The sequence below is a fragment of the Sinocyclocheilus anshuiensis genome, unplaced genomic scaffold (genome assembly GCF_001515605.1).
Source record: "Sinocyclocheilus anshuiensis isolate Anshui unplaced genomic scaffold, SAMN03320099.WGS_v1.1 scaffold159, whole genome shotgun sequence".
Classification (NCBI taxonomy): Eukaryota; Metazoa; Chordata; class Actinopteri; order Cypriniformes; family Cyprinidae; genus Sinocyclocheilus; species Sinocyclocheilus anshuiensis.
In genome coordinates, this window is record NW_015549567.1 from 191,713 (window position 1) to 197,753 (window position 6,041).

Sequence of the window (6,041 nt, forward strand, 5' to 3'; positions counted from 1 at the left end):
GATGTCCCCTCCTGAGGAGTCAGCTATGGAATCATGTCACCACCAGTGCAGAGCTTGCTCAGGAATGGCAGAAGGTTTGTGTGAGAGCATCTGCACGCACAGTGAGGCCCAGACTTTTAGACAATGGCCTGATGTCAAGAAGGGCAGCAAAGAAGCCACTTCTCTCCAAGAAAAATGTCAAGGACAGACTGAAATTCAGCAGGAAGTACAAGTATTGGACAGCAGAAGACTGGTGCAAAGTTATTTTCTCTGATGAAGCTCCCTTCCGACTGTTTGGGACCAAAAGGCGAGTGGATAAGCAGAAGCCCACAAATTGTGATCAACTCCGAGAACTAATAAGGCAAGAATGGATCGCCATCAGTCAGGATTTGACCCAGAAGCTAATATCCAGCATGCCAGAGCGAATTGCAGAGGTTATGAAGAACAAGGGTCAACACTGTAAATATTGATTTACTATATATTTTTTGCCAATAAAAGCCTTTAAAACTTATATGCTAATCATTGTTTTTCAGTATACCATAGAAACGTGGGAAAATAATCTATAAATACTGAAGCAGCAAACTTTGCAAAACACAATTTATGTCGCTGCCAAAACTTTTGGCCATGACTGTAATATTAATACATTTTAAAATTTGATTTGAAAAACAAGGATTTTTTTTTTTTGGTCTTGAAACAACACCAGCTGAGAACCACTGACCTCTGAAGATGTGGATCACTGTATCATTGCTTTAGGCTCAGTTTCACAAAGGGGTTTAAACTTGTACTTGAAACTATTTCTGTTATTTTAACCTGTTTACCTTTTAGCTTGTATTCTGCTGGTTTCTTAAAAAGCACGCTGTAGGACTCTCCTGTGTGTGGAAACTGGACCAGGTCATCAATAACCCAAGTATACTTCACTGATGAGCCTGTGACTACTGAAGCTGTAAACAACTGTAGAAACAATAACCAAGTAAGCACCTTATTTAAAGTCTAGTAAAGCGATTCTAAAAACCTTCTCTTCAAATACCATGTAAATACCATTAGCACATCAAATTCTAAAAGGTTACTGGTGAACTTTTGAGGTAATATTTTCTTTCCCAATGACACACAAGAAATTCATACCTGTGGTATGTCTACTAGAACTCTGCTGAAGCCCTGAGGCTGGATTCTCAGCCCAGTTACAGGAATATGAGACACAACTCTCACACTCAGAGTCTGGGAATTCAAGCTGTTTGAAGCCATGATGTTTAGTATATGTTCCCCTTGACTAGAAAGCTTCATGTACACATGAGAGAACCACATGTCAAGAGAAGTCCTAAAACATCCTCCTTCAATCTCAGCAGGGCAAGAGGATACAAAAGGGACTCCGTTCTTAGACACAGGGTCTGACCAGAAACTTGTTGCGTTTTCTCCTGAAATGATCTGGATGACAATGAGGGTTGGGACATTGACAGCAACACGCATTTGGTTGTCCTTGTCAAGTTTTGGATACAAAACTTGCAACACTGTGACAGGACTCTCTGCTTTGATTTGACTGTTGCTCTGTGAGGTGCTGGGTATTGGTGGGTATATATAAGCTCCAAAGTGTGGCATTGTGTCCTCGTAAATCACCTGGAGGTAACAGACCAGTTCATCTAGCCATTGGTCCTGTCCCGAATCGACAGTCAGACCCCCCTCTAACCAGCCCCCCCACTCACTTCCACTCAGGGAGAGGAAACTCTGGCTCCAGGACGAGTTGGTGCCAGCAAACACAATGTAGAAATTTGCCTGCTCTTCTAGTGTGTTGCAATGCCAGAATGTCATCAGGATAGAAGGTGATATGTTTGTCTTGTACTATAACCTGCACAAACACAAAAATAAGTGTCTTTGATAGGTCATTGTGAAACTTTCTACTATCATTTAAAATAATAGCTGAGAAATACGCTCTGTTCCAGAAACCTAGTGAGCTGCCTAGAAAAGGATAGCAAGGAAGCATAATAATTTTAACATTAAGTTTAAAAGTTACAAAATAAATCCATGATTTCCAGAAATTTAACTTTGTATATTCAGGGTTCTCTGATTGATTAATTAATTGGTTAATTACACCTTGTCACCCTGGTGTTTTAGGAATCCAATCAAACTGAATGTAATAACAGGCCTAACAATTATGCCTTACATTTCTAAATGTTAACACCCTTAAGCTTTTAACATTTCAAAGCCTCAAGCTTTTATTTTGGAGGAATACTGGTAAAACACCATAAACTTGTCCACAAAATATTGGAAATTATGTGAAAATGTATTGAGTTCTCAAATTGCCTTTAAACTAATGTAAATGTAAAGATGGAGTTTGCTGCTTGACTGTAACCCGAGTTGCTCTGAGATGCTGAAAACACCAGATCATGAGCTGCTCATGTATAAATGGACACAGTGTTGCTCTTTACTCTGCAACTGACCCTTCATAATGATCTGCCCCCCTTAACTGCTGTTGCTATGTCCGACAAGCCATGGAGCTGTCACGCCACACATCATGTTCTCACACAGTGAAAAATACATTGCGGAGCAATGAGGAAACTGACAATGTGCCAACAGCCAAGACAGAACAGGCTATTTCTGGTGCGAAACAAAGTAAATAAATACTGTTTTGTGGCTCTTTAATGTGTCGTAGCACCTCAGTACGAATGGCACGTGAATTGATTGTCTTCTAATATTTTCATTAAAGCAGAAATAAACATGAATGAACATCAGAACGTATTTTATTTCAACCACGGAAAGATGTCAATCTGCACAATTTTTCAAGTTTAAGTCCACCGAAGTTAATCTACTCTCCAGTCTGATTTGTTTGTCAGGCAAAATGGCGGATTCGGCATTATGATTGGTCTGATCGCCTGTCAATCAAGCTCTCTGCGATATTACTGTAATATTGTAATATTGTTTAATACAGTTGAATGGATTATTTTACTTTGCGGACATGTTAAGATAACATACAGGTTAAAACTGTAAAATAATTATTATAAATTAGTTATTAATTAATTAAGAGAAATAATATAAAACTTTTTTGTTTATTTTGCCTACTTATGTTTATTAGGTTTTGGAACAGTGTCAAGTCAAGTGTTGCCACCTACACTGATGTGTGGGTGTTCAGTGCTTGGGGTCAGTGTCAGTGACATGTCTGCCATCAAGTGGAAGAACGGTGGCGTCGCAGGGTAGCGGGGAGGCATGTCCCCCGTTAAAAGAGTGGTAAAGGCTGTACGGACTGGTGACGGATTTTGGATGCAACTGAGTCTTTTGATCCAGATTCAGAGGAGAATGATAACAAGCTGTTTCAGTTCCAGTGGGGTTACACTATAGAGGTACGGTACATCACAAATACAGTGAATACTTGATTCACTTAATGTAAACATTCAACTGATTGTGTATTCTGTGCTTCCAGAACACAGCAGCATTGTCTTCAGCTGGTTCCACGCTTCATCAACATATTCCAGGAAATGGAAGTATACTGCTTCTTTCCAGAAGTGCACTGCTGCCAGACAGAATGTACCACTTTACTCTCATCCTTTACAAAAGTTGACGACAACCTGTTTCTATATCACAGTCAGTGAGTGTTAACTTATTTTACTTCACCTTGCTCTCCACAACATGAACATACAGTATTTGCCATTTACATTCTGTCATAATTTCCTCACACTCATTTTGTGTTACACCTGTATGACTTTCTTTCTTTTGCGCACATATGATATTTTTAAAATTGTCTTTTTTAATAAAAAAAATTTAAATTCATAAAATAATATTCAGTGGGGTCTAATGTTGTTTTGGACCCCACTGACCTTCATTGTATTGACAAAAGCAATTAAAACATTCTGGAAAATATATATTTTTGTCTCGATTTGCACTCTCCAAAATTTCTATCCATAGAATAAAGAAAAATTACAGGGGGAAAAAATGCTTTGTAATGTTACAGTTCATTCCAGCCCATACAGAAATACTGTTCAATATTTACTACTGTATGAGAACATTTTACTTCAAATTATGTTCACGGAAATCTTCATTCTAATGGGACATTCTGTTAAAGGGATGGTTCATCCAAAAATAAAAATAATTTAGTCTCTTGACATTCAAAATGCATTCAGTTCATCTTTGGAACACATACACAGAAAATATATTTTTGATATTCCCTCATCATTTTTGTCCATCCATTGAAAGTCTACTCAATCAAAAATTTGACACGTCAAAAAGTCCAAAAAGACACTGTAAAAGACATGGTTGTTTTATATGATAAATCAATTTAATTTCGGCTTTGATTCATGTATAAACATTGATCAACACACATTAATATGTTAAAAATATAGATTAAAATATCGGGGTTTTTTTTGTGTTTTGCAAGATGAAGGGAAGTCTTATGGTTTTGGAATGACATGATTAAAGGATTTTCATTTTTTGTTAACTATCAATTTAAGTTTGTCGGGGATGGAACTTTTTAGTGATTTTTTTTAAAAAGGAGAAACTCTTCAATACATTAATTTCCTGTTTCAAAAGAAAATACATCAACAGAGAGGAGAAAGCTATGTTCCTCTAATGTCTTTAACTCTTTTTTTATTCTTGCAGGTTACAGTGTACAATACCACATTGCTACCTGTGACTGTAAAGTGTGTCTCATGTTATTCCCTGCCGTCGTTCCATGTGAGTCATGGCCATTACGTTACATTGGCTGGTCATTGTTCTTCATGTCAAGACACTGTACAATGTCCCTTAAAATAACTTCATATGCCTTTTATAAGTCTCTCTCTCTCTCTCTCTCTCTCATACACACACACCCCTTAATAATGTTTTAAAACACTTCAACTACAGTACAGGTGGACTGCAGAGAATCAGAAAGGTGAAGCTCTAACACTGAACGAGGTCACTACCTCGACAGGAAGTCTCAGGAGAGAAATAGTCATTAAACCAGGGGTGCTAATGGAGGGCCAAAAATACACCTTTACTCTCAACGTGCCTGAACCAGCCTCTGGGCTTTGGGGGTCAGCAAGCATCACCTTAGTCCCCAACCATCCTCCCTATGGGGGTATTTGCACTCTGTCACCTGACGACTCACTTCATTTCCTGGAAACCATGGTCTCTTACAGTTGCTCAGGTAGTGTCATTTCTCTTCTCCTCTTATTTCTCACCCAAGTAATGGCTCTGCGGATTGACTCATTCTTTGCTATTTTTTCTCAACGGCAGGGTGGATGGATGATGATGCTGACTCAACTCAGCTGATATTTTCACTGCAGGTGGCACAGTGTGAAGATTTATGACCATTATGTCCCTTGATTACCCTTTACAGAGGCACTCAGAGACGTTCAGCTCCCTGGTGCCACTGGGTAGTGTGAGCACAGTGGAAAACTTAACTGTTATTCACGTGCTGGCGCTGGTAGAGGACAGTGTGGGGGCGTCAGTCATTGCAGTGAGAAAGTTAGTCATTCAGCTGCTTGCCAATTGTATAGTCAAATAAAATTTGACTACACATCACAGCTCTAAAATTACAATTGATATATTCTGCAGGAACCTGACAGTGCTGCTGAGTGACCAATGCACAACGAAGTGGTTGAGGAATAAGAGCCAATCCGAATTATGTGCCTTGCGCCAACAAGGCAACCCTCAAGACATCATTCAATATTCTATTGCCCTGAGCAGGCAACTTAACCAGGTAACCGAGATAGCCCTGACAAACCAGTCAACTTAACCAGGTAACCGAGATAGCCCTGACAAACCAGTTGTCTGGATATTTATTAGGAGGTCTACTCCGTATCTTTCTAATAAAAAAGACTATTATACTGGATGGATAAAATGGACAAAAAAAAAATCATACTCACTCACATGAAATGTTCATAACTCATTCATAATTTCAATGAGAATGCTTCTTAGATTCCAATTCAGTTGTGATTTTTATTTGTGCTAGGAAACCAGATGTCAAATTTGTAGGGCTGCAACATGATTAATCGCGATTAATCTCATTCAAAATGAACGTTTATGTTTACATAATATATGTGTGTGTACTGTGTATATTTATTATGTATATATAAATGCATACACATACATGCATATAT

The 6,041-nt window shown here is 38.4% G+C and overlaps 1 pseudogene; it reads left to right on the top strand.

The window, feature by feature from the left end:
- The window catches only part of LOC107657265 (polycystin-1-like), a 28,965-nt pseudogene that overhangs the window by 13,729 nt on the left and 9,195 nt on the right, over positions 1–6,041 (top strand).